We start from the raw sequence: 14,733 nt of genomic DNA on the forward strand, positions 1-14,733 counted from the left end.
GACATGCTCCCAAGGTAATTTCCTCTCAATTGTTTCAGGGCTGTGACTTCAGTAAGGAGATTGTGCACCACCCTAATCGTCTAAAATGAATTGCCAGCTTAAAGGAGACCCCATTATAAAGTGAATCACATTATGTTCTGTAACATCATGGGGAATGACTAGACCTCAGCTGCCAAAACACTGAGAGCCCTAATCCAGATAAGTGGACATAAAACTGCTCTACCAAACTGGTGCAACCTGGGAAGCACTTATTAGTTAGTCTACGTCAAAATATTAGGAAAACAGCTAATTGATCAACTGACTGGAAGAGATCCATACCTTTGTCTATTTCAAAGACTGGTGACCCAACCTAATGAGGAAATTATCAAACAATATCATTAATATCACATGCAAGTAGAATTTCGCTAAAATACAGGGAAAGGGAACAATCTAATTTTAGAATTACTGTATTATAATACTAAAATATCCTACTTAAAAAATCTCACTATACACAAAGAAAGAAGAAAATATGGTCTTTCCAAGAGACAATACTTAACAAAAACAAGGGGATAGAAACAATCTTTAAGATAGCACAGTTAATGGTCTTAGTCAGCAAATATTTTAAAGCAACAGTATTGAATATGTTCAAAGAGTTACAGAAAGACAGCAGCAGAGAACTTAAGTATATCAATAAAATAATATAGCAACCACACATAATATCAATAAAACATTTTAAAAGGATCAAATAGAAATATTGGATACAGGAAATACAATAAGGGAAATAAAAAATTCACTGGAGGACTTCAAAAACAGAATCGAACTGGCATAAGAAAGGACTCAGCAATCTTGAAGAGAAGACTATTAAAATTATTGAATCTTACTAACAAAAAAAGGAGGAAGAAAGTAAACAAAATCTAAAAGCCTTGCAAGACACTACTAAGTTGACCATCATCAGCATTATGGGAGTTAGAGAAGGAGAAGAAAGAGACGGGGCAGAAATTATATCTGAAGATATGGGTTTAAGACTTTCCAAATTTGACAAAGTCCTGATTGCGCTTCTCCAAGAAGCTAAAAAACTCCCAAGAGAATGTTTTGTTTTGTTTTTAATCACACTGGGTCATATTATAGTTGCGCTCTCAAAAAACAAAGATTTAGAGAAAATCTTGAAAGCAGCAAGAGAAGTAAATCATCAGATATAAGGTATCCTCTGTAAGATTAAACCATGATTTCTCCTCATAAACCAGGGAGGCAAGGAAAAGGAGTTATAATATTTTGAAGTTGCTTACAGAAGACTCCAATGATAATCTTATATGTAGAAAAATTTGTCTTCAAAAAGGAGGATAAAATTTAGACATTCCCAAATGAGTAACCTGTGAAGCAGCTCATTACCACGAGACCTGTTCTGTAGACAATAAGAAAGGGGCCCTTCAAGTAGAAAAGGAAAGTTACAAGTCTACACCACAGAGACGTTTGTCTACTTCTAGCACCTCAAACCTGTGTAAAAAATAGATTTCTAATAAAGGTAATTTTATGGGTAAATATAAATGCCTGTATTTTGGTATTTTTGTGTTAAAATGGTTAGTCTTACATGATTTAAAATGGTAAATGCATAAATATAAGTTTACATTTATTTGGGGGCACAAAATGTAATTAATGACAGCAACATAAAGGATAGGAGGAGGAGTATAGGAACAGATTTTTTGTATATTATTAAAATTAAGTTGGTATCTGTTTAAACTAGGTAACTATAAACTTAGAATATCAAATGTATCACTCATAGTAACCACAATATATATATATATATATATATCTTTTTAAAGGGGGGGTACTGCTAAATACAAAAGGACAAAAGAAAGGAATCCAAGTGGTTAATCTCAAATTATCAACCAAATTCAAAAGAAGGCTGCATTGCAGGAAATGAAAGAGGGACAGATAAAGCACACACACAAGAAATAGTAACATGAAGAAAGCCTTCCTTACCAGCAATTGATTTAAATGAAAATGGTTGAATGTCCCAAAAGATAAAAATGAGTATAATGGATAGGAAAACATAATCCAACTATAATCTGCCTGCAAGTGACCTAATTTAGGTTCATAGACAATGGTAGTTTGGTGGTAAATTGGTAGAAAGAAAAATTCCATGTAAATAGGAGTCAAATATACAATGAAGAAAATTACACAAATTATTTTTACTGACCACTAGGAAATAAAACTATAAATCAATAGCAGAGGAAAATGAAATATTTCACAAATATTTAGAAATTGAACAGCAAAATAGTAATCAAGCGCACTGCAATCAAGTTGCTACCAGCTCAAGGTGACTGTAGGACAGGGTACAATGCTCCTGTGTTTCTGATACTGTAACACACTAGCACAAATGACATTAGAAAATACTTCTTAAGAGACATGTGAGCAAAAGTAATCATGAGAAGCAAAACCGGTAGTAAAATTTATAGCTGTAAATTCCTATACTAAAGAAGAATAAACAATTCAAATAAACAATCGAACTTTACAACTTGAGGAACTAGAAAAACTAAGAGTAAACTAAGCCCAAATCTAGCAGAAGGAAGGCAATAGCAAAGATTAGGATGGAAAGAAATGACTGGAGAATAGAAAACAGTAAAAACCATGGACAAAATCATATATTGGTTCTTTGAATAGTTCGATAAAATTGACAGACTTTTAGGTAGATGACTACAGATAAATGAGTAAAGATTCAAATAAAATCCAAAATTAAATTTGGGGTAGCACTACCAATGTTATAGAAATATAACAGATTATAAGGGAAGACTATGAAAAATTGAACACCAAAATTTAGATATCATTGATGAAACTGACAAATTCCTAGAAACAAACAACCTCAATCGTTTCAAGGAGAAATAAAAAATCTTTTTTTTTTTTGACCTGTAGTCAATTTATTAGGAAGTGTGGAGACCGGCTATGTCTATTCACTCGCAAACGCCAACAGCACAGCGCCGCGCCGCCTGCCTCTCACATGGGTCGCTCACAGGGCCTCGTCACAATGTGCCACCACAACGGAGGCAAATCACCGGACTTCCGAGCTGGGGGCAAAGCTTCGGTCTTGGGGCCCCCAGGTGGGGTTTCTGCCTGCAGCTGCTTCACCTCGCGCTCCCAGCTCTCCCTGCGCAGTTTCTTCCACTGCTCCCTCTTGGCAAAGTAATCCGGGTACATGGCCTTCTCGGAGGGGTGCCAGTCATCTAGGCACCACTCGGGGACCTTGTAGCACTCGTATCGCTCATAAGAGGTGCCCCCTGGGGAGTCGGGGAAGATGTAGGGCTGCGGGTGCTGATAGTGCCAGAACTCCTCCTCGGCAGCTCTCAGCAGCTGCGTGGCCTTGATCATGTCCTTTTCATTCTTGTGCTCCTCAAACCGGGCTCTCATCAAACAAGCGAAGTACCGGTACTTATCCCTGTGGATGACCCAGGACTCGAGGTGGCGCAGCGCCCGCTTGTAGAGCCGCAACACCTTCTGCTGGTGGGTCAGGTACGGACCCGCGGCCACGAACGCCATGACGGCACGCTTACCTTCAGCGGCCGCCTAAAAAAATCTTAATAGACCTAAGACAAGTGAAGAGAATGAATCAGCAATTAAAACTTCTCATCAGAGAATTGTTCCAGAAAAGGTGAGTTCATGTAAGACATGACAAAATAATAATAATTTATAAATTAACAAGGGTTCATGAAGGAGGGGGCAGCAGGGAGGTAGGGGGAAAATGAGGAGCTGATACCAAGGACTCAAGTAGAAAGAAAATGTTCTGAGAATGATGATGGCAACAAATGTACAAATGTGCTTGACATAATGGATGCATGTATGGATTGTGATAAGAGCCCCCAATAATATGATTTTAAAAAGAAAAACAAACAAGCAAATAAACAAAAAATTTACTCCAATCCTTAAAATTTTCCAAAAGTTGAAAGAGTAGTAAACACTTCCTAACTCAGTCTTTGAGACCAGCATTACCACCTTACCAAATCCTGGAAAAGCACTCCAAGGGAACTAGACAAGGATATCCCTTGTACCCACTCCTATTTAACATCGTACTGGAGTTCCTAGATAACAATAAAAGCCAAAGAAAGGACATCAAAAGTATTCATCTGGGGAAGGAAGAAGTGAAACTCATTATTGCAGATGATATGATTTTATATATGGAAAACCCTAAAAGATCCACGAGAGGAGTACTGAAGGCAATAGAGGAATATGGCAAAGTATCAGGTTACAAGTTCAACAAACAGAAGTCTATCGCACTACTGTACATACTGGACAAGGCCAAAGAAGAGGGGATCAAAAAGGGGTACCCTTCACAATAGCCAAACACAAATTGAAATATCTAGGGATATACCTGACTAAGAAAACAAAAGATCTATATGAGAAAAATTACAAAACACTATTAAAGGAAACCCAGGGTGTGCTCAATAAATGGAAGGAAATCCCAGGCTCGTGGATTGGTATACTCAATATTGTAAAGATGTCAATTTTACCCAATGCTCTCTATAAATTCAATGCTATCCCGATCCAAATTCCAGCATATTTCTTCAAATAGTTGGAAAAATATATTACCAACTTCATATGGAAAGGGAAGAATCCGAGAATTAGCAGAGAACTCCTCAAGAAGAAGGACAAAGTTGGAGGGCTTGCTTTACCCGACGTTAGCACCTACCATACAGCCACAGTTGTCAAAACAGTGTGGTTTTGAGAGATATTCAGACCAATGGAAAAGGATTGAAAACCCAGAAATAAATTCATCAGCCTACAGACAAACTGATCTTTGATAAAGACTCCAAAAATATCAAATGGGAAACGGATGCTCTCTTCAATTTGTGGTGCTGGGAAAAATGGATACGTAGCTGCAGACCTTGAGGTAAAACCCCAAACTATTAGGGCCATCAGTGAGGGAACTGGGACAAACCTGAGAACCTTGGCACAGGGATTATATAGGCTATTGGAAATCAGGAAGGACACAAACAGAGGAGGCAAAAATTGACCAGTGGAATATACTAAAGATAAAACACTTGTGTACATCGAAAGAATTCACCAAGAGAGTAATAAGAGAGACCAGAGAATGGGAAAACATCTTTAGCAATGACACATCAGACAAAGGCTTCATTACTAAAATCTACTATACTCTGCTACCTTACAACAAGACAAAAACCAATTGTCCACTCAGGAGGTGGGCAAAGGACCTAGAATAAGTTTCTCAAGGGCAGAAATCCAAATGGCGAATAAATATATGAGAAAAAGTTCCAGATCTCGAGCCTTAAGAGAAATGCAAATTAAAACAACTATGAGATACCACTTAAAACCCTCAATGATAGCCCAATTGAAGAAATCAGAATTTAACAAGTGTTGGAGGAGATGCAGAGAGACAGGAATCCTTATCCCCTGCTGGTGAACCTGTAGGTATGTGCAGCCATTATGGAAATTGATTTGGTGATATCTAAAACAGTTGGAAATTGAGCTACCATATGACCATCCCTCTACTGGGCATATACCCAGAAGAGACAAGAAGCAAACCACGGCCAGACATCTGTGCCCCAATATTCATCGCAGCAAATTTCACAATTGCAAGGAGTTGGAAACAGCCCAAATTCCCATCAACAGACAAATGGATTAAAAAACTGTGGTACATACATACAATAGAGTATTACACTTCCCTAAAAAGCAGTGGTGAACTCATGAAGCACATCGCCGCATGGAAGAACTGGAGGAAATTATGCTAAGTGGAGTAAGCCAAGCACAAAAGGACAAGTACTACATTAGTCCACTGAGGTAAGCTCAAAATATTCAAAAGGTGCATAGGGAAGAAGCTACTGTATACATACGTCCCTGGGGTAAGGTCCAGGAAATATGGCAGGGGCCAGACGAAACTCAGCGACACATACGGGATACATATGGTAGCCCACCAAAAGGGAGGATGGGAAAAGGTATGGGTAGCCGGGGGAAGAGGGCACTAACCCACACGGGGGGAGGGTGTTGATTGCATCTCCACAGTGAAAGAGGGGACCAGGATTCAATTCAGTGCTTCCAGACAAGAACGCAACACACTGACATAAAGCAGGAAACTGACGTTGTGCCAGTACCACACTGTTTTGACCACTGTAGCTGCGTAATAGGCATTATAATCGGGTCAGGCGAGCCCTCCAACTGTGTCCTTCTTCTTGAGTTCTCTGCTAATTCTGGCTTTCTTCCATTTCCATATGAAATTTGTGGTCAGTTTTTCCAATTCATTGAAGAAGGTTGATGGTATTTGAATTGTTATAGCATTGAACTTGTAAAGTGCTTTAGGTAGGACTGTCATCTTTACTATGTTGAGCCTTCCAATCCATGAGCAGGGGATGGTCTTCCATTTGTGGAGGTCGCTTTTGGTTTCCTGTAATAGGGTCTTATAGTTTTCTTGTAGAGGTCTTTAGTATTTTTTGTTAAATATGTTCCTAGGTATTTCAGGTTGTTCTTAGCTACTGTGAAGGGTACTTCCTTCTTCATCCCCTCTTCCATGGTCCTGTCTGATGTGTATAGAAAACCTACCAACTTCTGTTGAAGCTGAAGCAAAGGAAGGAGGAAGAACTGACCAGAGCACACAAGCTCAGAAGACAATAGCCTGCCTTGAAGGGCCCAATGTACAGAGAGGACCATACAGCCAGCCCCACGGCGAGATGCGACATCCTGCACTGATCCGTGGCCCTACACGGGACAGCACCTGAGACACAGAGGGGGATGTGCAACTGAGCTAACCCTACCACACTGAGGCAAAACACTGGGGGCGTGCAATGGGGTGGCGGGGGAAGCAGAGCAAGAAGGTTCCAAGGGAATATAAAGGATGGACTCTGGGACCAGGACGTGGCACCACATCAGACACGTCCAGAAAACACTCCTAAAGGTCAACAAACAGACCTTGAACTACTAAAAGGCTTCTTTTTTTGGTTTTGTTTTTCTTTTTCTCTTCTTTTAAATTTTGTATGTCAGTGGATTATTTGTTTGTTAGCTTGTCGGTGTTGCTGCCATCGACGCCATGTTCTTATTTGCCACTTCGGTGCTGTCAAAGCCATCCGCATTTTTATGCACATATTCCTATAGCTGCAGGTCCACCTAGATAAGATAAGCTGGACAAACAATGTGAGAAGAAAATAACGGGACCAACTGTCCTGGAGGGACATGAGAGTATGAGAGGTAGGGAAGGGAGGAGGTGTTGGCCAACCCAGGGACAAGGGAACAATGAGTGGTTCAAAAACCAGTGGAGAGGGGGATGGGAGGACTGGTAGGGAGTGACCAAGGGCAAGGTAACTGAGAGGAACTACTAAAACCAGAATGAAGGTTGAACATGGTAGTGGGACAGGAGGGAAGCGTAAGGAAATAGAGGAAATGAGTAGAAGGCAAAGGGCATACATAGAAGCCTAAATACAGACATGTACATATATATGTAAATATATTTATGATTATGGGGGAAATAGATCTATGTGTATATATTTATATGTTCAGTAGTAGGGTAGCAGGTAGACATTGGGCCTCCTTGCATGCATTCCCTCAATACAAGAGCACCTTGCTCAGCTAAATGGTTATTTCATGATACCCATCTTCTCGACATGATCGCTGAAGACAGATGTGTGCATAAACAAACGTGGTGAAGAAAGCTGATGGTGCCCGGCTATCAAAAGGTTTAGAACCTGTGGTCTTAAAGGCTTGAAGGCAAACAAGCGGCCATCTAGCTCAGACGCAACAAAGCCCACAGCGAAGAAGCACACAAGCTTATGTGAACACGAGGTGTTGAAGGGATCAGGTAGCAGACACCAAAGAACAAAAAAACATCATTGTGTGGTCACCTTCCCCACATAAACGCTGAAGATGAATGTGTGCATAAGTAAGTGTGGTGAAGAAGGGTGATGGTGCTGGGTTATCGAGATATATAGCATCTGGGGACTTAAAGGCTTGAAAGTAGACAAGCGGCCATCTAGCCCAGAAGCAACAAAGCCCACATGGAAGCAGCACACCAACATGGGTGATCATGAAGTGTTGAGGGGATCAGGTGTGAAACACCAAAGATCATATCATCGTGAATGAGGGGAGTGCATGATGGGGGCCCAATGCCCATCTGTAACCAACTGGATATCCCTTGCTGAGGGTTAGTGCGGAGGAGATGAGTCACTCCGGGTTCAGTGTAGCAATAATGAAACTCACAACCTTCCTCTAGTTCTTAAACGTTTCCTCCCCCCAACTGTCATGATCCCAATTCTACCTTGCAAACCTGATTAGACCAGAGGATGCACAGTGGTACAGATGGCATCTGGAAACACAGCGAATCTAGGACAAATGAACCCCTCAAGACCAAGGGTGAGAGTGGCGATACTGGGAGGGTAGTGGGGGTAGAAAAGGGGGACCGATTTTGGGAATCTACATATAACCTCCTCTCTGGGGAATTGGCAACAGGAAAGTGGGTGAAGGGAGACACCTGGCAGTGCAAGATAAGATAAAATAATAATTTATAAATTATTAAGGGTTAATGATGGAGGGGGAGTGAGGGGGAAGGAAAATGAGCTGATTCCAGGAACACAAGGGGGAGGCGAATTTTGAGAATGATGAGGGCAACGAATGTATAAGTGTGCTTTACACAATTGATGTATGTATGGATTGTGATAAGAGTTGTATGAGCCCCAATAAAATGATCCAAATAAAAAAATTTTTTTAAATAAGCAGAGAACAGATAGAGAGGCCTGAGGGACCTGCCCTATTACCAACTAAGTGGACAGCTCCCCCCCAACTTCCCCTCCCCAAATAATTCACTTCAGAGGACAGGACTGAAGCTACAGCTCAAGAAGAGGGACTTGTCTCATCAGAACACACAGTAGCCAATGAGGGGGAAAAAAAAAAGAGTGAAGCACATCCTGGTTCACCAAGCCCTAAGGACAGTGTTTCTGCTCAGTGCAGCAATGCACAGAGACAACCACATGGCTGTCCTCACCATTGGACACAGCATTCCTCATTGACCCATAGCACCATTAGGGACAACACTAGAGACACACAGCGGGAATTGTGCCTGCCCTGAGCTCACTACCCTGAAGTCAGCCACTGGGGACATGCAGCAGAGCAGCGGGGGGGAGCAGAGCAATGAAGTCTCCAGGGATAGATGTGGGGCCAGGGCATGGCACCCCATCAGAACTGACTGTATTCCCTCATAAAGGACAACAAATAGACCTTGAACTACTTATAGTTTTTGTTGTTGTTGTAGCTATTGTTTTACTTTCTATTGTTGCTTCATTGTACTCAGTCTTGTGATGGTGCATATTGTTGTTGCTGCATGTCTACCTGGAAGGAATAGGCGGGATAAACAACACCAGGATGACAGCTCTGGGGAGACATGGGACAGGGGGGAGGTTGGAGACAAGAAGTGGGGGTTAAAAACCTCAGGGACAACAGAACAATTAGTGGTTCAAAATCAGTGGCAAGAAGGGTGTAAGAGGTCTGGCAGGGCTGGATCAAGAGCAATGTAACCAAGAGGAATTCCTGAAACTCAAAATGAAGGCTGAACATGATAATGGGACAAGAGGAAAGTACAAAGAAATAGAGGAAAGAACTAGGAGGCAAAGGGCAGTTATAGAGATCTAAATACAGGCATATACAGATGTAAATATATTTATATACTACGAGGGGGACTTAGATCTATGTACATATATTTATAGGCTTAGTATTTAGGAAGCACATGGACAGTGAGCCCCTACTCAAGTACTCCCTCAACAAAAGAACACTTTATTCTAACAATTCAGCAATCTGAGATGCTCACCTTCCTGGCCCAATCATTGAAGACAAAGGGTGCACATGTAAATGTGTTGAAGAGGGTAAGTAAGAAAGCCTTGTGCAAAGTTAGAGAAACCTTTATTAAACAAAGATATCAAAATGTGAAGCTATTGTTTCTTCCATCTAGTTCAATAGACTTCTGAAGATGGTGTTTCCATCTCTCTAACCTTCACCCACAGAATTTAGTGCTCTTCCATTTACACCTTAAAATGGACCCTTTGACATTCTAAAAGTATTCACATCATGTCCCTTTGAAATTTTCTTTAAGTTTGGTAACAAAAAGAAGTATGAAGAGGAAAGATGATACTTACCTGGCAGAGGAGATACCATGATCAGGAAGGTGGTTTTCCCAGGGCATGGCTTATCCATTGCACTTCGGATATGCTGACCCCTGCGATTTCCCCAAATGTGGGAAACTCGACTGCATAATTTGTGGTAGTGGGGGACTGTGTTCACTCCCTCCCCTGAAAAAAATAATAATAAAAGAAGAGGAAAGACGAAGGCTGTTGTTTGAGTGGGATAAAGTCTTCCAGCAACCCTTGCTACCTTTGAAGAAAAAGCATTCATGAGAAAAAAACATGAGTTAACTTTAAATTTCAGAAAGATTATAAAAGTTATTCTAGATACTCTTGATGTATTAGTATTTACTTTCAAGCAGTAAGAAAAACTAGCTCTCAATTCCAAAAACTGATCCATAGGTTTAACAGACACATTCCACTGAACTATTTATACTTAAAGCTTTTTTTGTATTTAAGGTATATGGAACTGCTTTGCTTTTGTTTTCATTTCACTTTAAATGGCACTTATAACAGAAGATTAAATAATACAAATATATTTTCTAATTTATGACTGTCAAAAGTGGGGTTCTTTTGCATCTGCTATTGTCTGTAAATAAATGAATTTAATTTTTTTAAATGAGCAGTTGATACCAAGTGCTCAAGTAGAAAGAAAATGTTTTTAAAATGATGACGGCAACAAATGTACAAATGTTCATGACACAATGGATGTATGCATGGATTGTGATAAGAGCTGTATGAGCCCCAAATAAAATGATACATATACATATATATGAATTAAAAAATTATACATCTTTCATTTTGTTAGCATGGTTGTAAAAATATAACTTTATCCACTCATTCATATATAAATTTATAGTTAAGCAACTACACAAATACTAGTGATAAATTAAGTATAAGAGAAATATCTTCCCCCATCTGTTTCTGTATCCAATGAGTGATGATCCAACATTAACTTTCAATAAATTCCTCAGTGTGGCCTTGACATTTCTGTAGCAGCAGACTTCCGTTGCATTGTGAACATGTTCTAGACCAGCGGTTCTAAACCTGTGGGTCGCAACCCCCTTGGGGGTCAAACTACCCTTTCACAGGGGTAGCCCAATTCATAACAATATCAAAATTACAATTTTGAAGTAGCAACAAAAATTATGTTATGGTTGGGGGGGGTCACCACAAAGTGAGGGACTGTATTAAAGCATCATGGCATTAGGAAGGTTGAGATTCACTGTTCTAGACTTTCATGAGTTCTTAAATTAATTTTACCAGAAAATATTAAAATATTTCAAGTCTATATATACTTGAGAGATTCAGAAAATGTGATGAGATTGAAAAATGAAGAGAAAGAGTATAAGAGTAAAATTTTAGAGGGTTTTCCCTAAATCATTATAATCTGCAGCAAAATTCATGCTCCTAATGTATTTGTCCCCTATGAATTCTATGCCTCACAGATAAGAAAACAAAATGTTATATTTATAACTGCAATGCCACAATCATATCTAAAAGTATATGACAAATACATTATACAATTCCACGAATAGACTACTATAATTCCATGGATAGACCACTATAACTCCATAGATAGTGTACTATCATTAAAGCCAGTATCTTTCCACAGCCCACCAACTGCAACCAAGTAATTCCCAACTCATAGTAATCTTATATAGGGTTAATGAGACTTTAAATCTTTACAGGAACAGTCAGGCTAATCTCTCTCCTGTAGAGCAGCTGATGGGTTTGAAATCCTGAACTGTGGCCCAATGCTTACCCAACAGCAATACTAGAGCTCCTCAACTGATAATAGGCAGTGGATCTATCTCTACCTACCTACTTCTTAAAAGCAAAGTTAGGGTAGCATCTAGGTTTTTTTTTATTTTTAAATTGATCTGTGAACTCCAAATTTTCAAATTAAATAGCAAAGACTTGGGGGGCATAAAACATGTTGTTAGGAGCCCTCCAGCATATTCTAATAGAGACCCTACATACAACAGAATGAAACACTGTCCAGACCTGTGCCATCCTCATGAAATTGTTCTTATGTTTGAGCCCCTTGCTGCAGCCACAGTGCCAATATATCTTGTTAAGGGTCTTCCTCTTTTTCGCTGCCCTTGTACTTTACCCAGTATGATATGTTTTTCTAGGAAATGGTCTCTCCTGACATGCCTAAAGAACATTAGATGAAGTCTCGCCATCCTTACTTTTAATGACCATTCTGGCTGTACTTCTACCAAGACAGATTTGCTCTTTTGTTAGTCTATGATACTTTCAATATTCTTTGCCAGCATTATGATTTGAATACATCAATTCTTCTTCTGTGTCCCTTATTCAATGCCCAGCTATAACATGCATATGAAGCAACTGAAAATACCATGACTTATGTCAGGTGTACTTTGTCCTCAAAGTGACACCCTCACTTTTCAACACTTCAAAGATAGCTTGTGCAGATTTATCCAACACAACCTGTCATTTGATTTCTTGACTGCTGCTTTCTTGAGCATTGATTGTGGATCCAAGCAAGATGAAATCCTAGACAATTTCAACCTTTTCTCCATTGATCATGATGCCATCCATTGGTCAAATTGGGAAGATTCTGATTTCCTTTATATTGAGCTGTAATCCATACTGAAAACTGCAGTTCTTGATATTCACTGTAAGTGTTTCAAGTCCGTTTCACTTTCAGTCAGCTAGGGTATGTCATCTACATACCACAAGGTGTTAATAAGCCTTCTTCCAATCCTGATGCCACACTCTTTCTCATATAATCCAGCTTCCCTGCTTATTTACTTAGCATACAGATTAAATAAATATGGTAAGAGGACATAATGCTGATGCACATATTTCTTGATTTTACACCATGCAATATTGCCTTGTTCTGTTCACATAACCGCCTCTTGATCCGTATACAAGTTCTTCAGGAACACAATGGAGTGCTCTGTGATTTCTCATTCTTCTCCAGGTCATCCAGAGTTTGTTATGACCCATACAGTCAAATGTCTTTGCAAGACAATAAAACACCAATACACATGTTTCTGGTATGCTCTGCTTTTAGCCAAGATCCATCTGACATCAGCAAGGATGCGCTGGGTTAAACATCCTCTTCTGAATTCAACCTGAATTTCTATCAGCTTCCTCTTAATGTACTGCTGCAATTCTTGCTGGTAAGATTAAATGAGTTTTTAACAGATGGAAGAAATGGAAACCAAAGAAATATTGTTAAAATTGTGTTACTAAAATGTTCTTTTGAAGGACACTGTAGAAAAATATAAATAACACATGAAATACTGAGAATATGAGACAATACTGTTTGAAAGATTGCTAAGTGAGTCTATAAGCACATAGATGAACAGGGATCTCTCTTTTGTAATCTCCAAACAAGTATTTCAAATGGTCTCCGGAATATCTTAACTTGCATATTTTACAGAATCTCAAACACCGTGCTCAAATCTGAATTCATTATATTCCATCCTCCCCTATCAATGCCTTATACCGTACTCTCTATTTTATTTAATGAAGGAAACATCCCTCTAACCCAGTGATTCTTAACCTTCCTAATGCCGCGACCCTTTAATGCAGTTCCTCATGTTGTGGTGACCCTCAACCATAAAATCATCTCATTACTACTTCATAACTCTACTTTTGCTACTGTTATGAATCAGGCCCCCAGAGGGGTCGCGACACACAGGTTGAGAACTGCTGCTCTAATCCCCATCTAAAATTTTCAGTCTTTTCAGTGCATCTCTTTCAATATGATATCTACAAACCATTTCCTGTACATTTGACTTCACTACATGATAAATGGTGTCAGTTTTGCCCCGCTTCGCACCACTATTGTCTTAATTCAACTCTCCATTATTCATTATCTGGATTACTGCAAAAGTCTTCTCACTGATCTCTCTCCAGTTTTTCTCCTCTCTTATTCTATCCTCCAGTCAGTGTCCAAAGTAATTTCCTTGAACACAAATATTATCCTTTTACTTATTACTTAGAATCCTTTAATTTCACCGTATAACCTTCAGATTAGAGTTTTTAGCATTGTCTTGACAAGATGGCTAGACACAGTAGCTACCATGCTGGGTTCAAATATAGCAATGGCGAGGACGGTGCAGCACTGGGCAGTGTTACCTTCTGTTTGAGCTAGGGTCGCGATGAATTAGGACCAACTGAACAGCACCTAATAGGAACATTCCATATGCAGGCCTTATGGCACCAGATGAATATTCTATCCCTTTATTTTATTTTCCCCATTCCAACTCATTCAACTCTTATGTAACAACCAAGCTTTCTAATTTGGGCCTCTGTATATTTGCATATACTATTCTACCTGACTTTCATTTTCCTCCTCTGGTGGCACAACTCTAGTATGTCATCCTTAAAAAACTGTGCTTTCACTTGGTAGCCATCCCTCTTTTTGTAACTCTGTATCATGTTATTCACTCATTCAGTTATTCATTTATTGAACAATGATGCATGCATAATGACTATTATATTCTCCATATTGTATTAATGTATTAGAGGAAAGAGAAATTATATACTTCCATATCACAAGGAAACTAAAGTCCACATGGTATCTAAATAATAATTAAAATGCAATTTAATTAGTGTTATAATAAGTGTAATTAGGCCACCACTTGTCTGCCGCTTTGTCACACTGTGATGG

At 39.4% G+C, this 14,733-nt stretch overlaps 1 non-coding gene and 1 pseudogene across 1 annotated transcript; one reads left to right on the top strand and one right to left on the bottom strand.

Annotated features, from left to right (window-relative positions):
* Positions 1 to 2,868: 2,868 nt before the first annotated feature.
* On the bottom strand, positions 2,869 to 3,531 carry LOC142433134 (NADH dehydrogenase [ubiquinone] 1 beta subcomplex subunit 9 pseudogene; annotated as a pseudogene).
* A 6,555-nt stretch (positions 3,532 to 10,086) lies between these two features.
* LOC142435377 (U1 spliceosomal RNA) lies at positions 10,087 to 10,250 on the top strand. The gene has a single exon (XR_012781443.1). It is a non-coding gene; the product is annotated as a U1 spliceosomal RNA (small nuclear RNA).
* The last annotated feature ends 4,483 nt before the right edge of the window (positions 10,251 to 14,733 follow it).

Source organism: Tenrec ecaudatus, chromosome X (genome assembly GCF_050624435.1).
Source record: "Tenrec ecaudatus isolate mTenEca1 chromosome X, mTenEca1.hap1, whole genome shotgun sequence".
Taxonomy (NCBI): domain Eukaryota; kingdom Metazoa; phylum Chordata; class Mammalia; order Afrosoricida; family Tenrecidae; genus Tenrec; species Tenrec ecaudatus.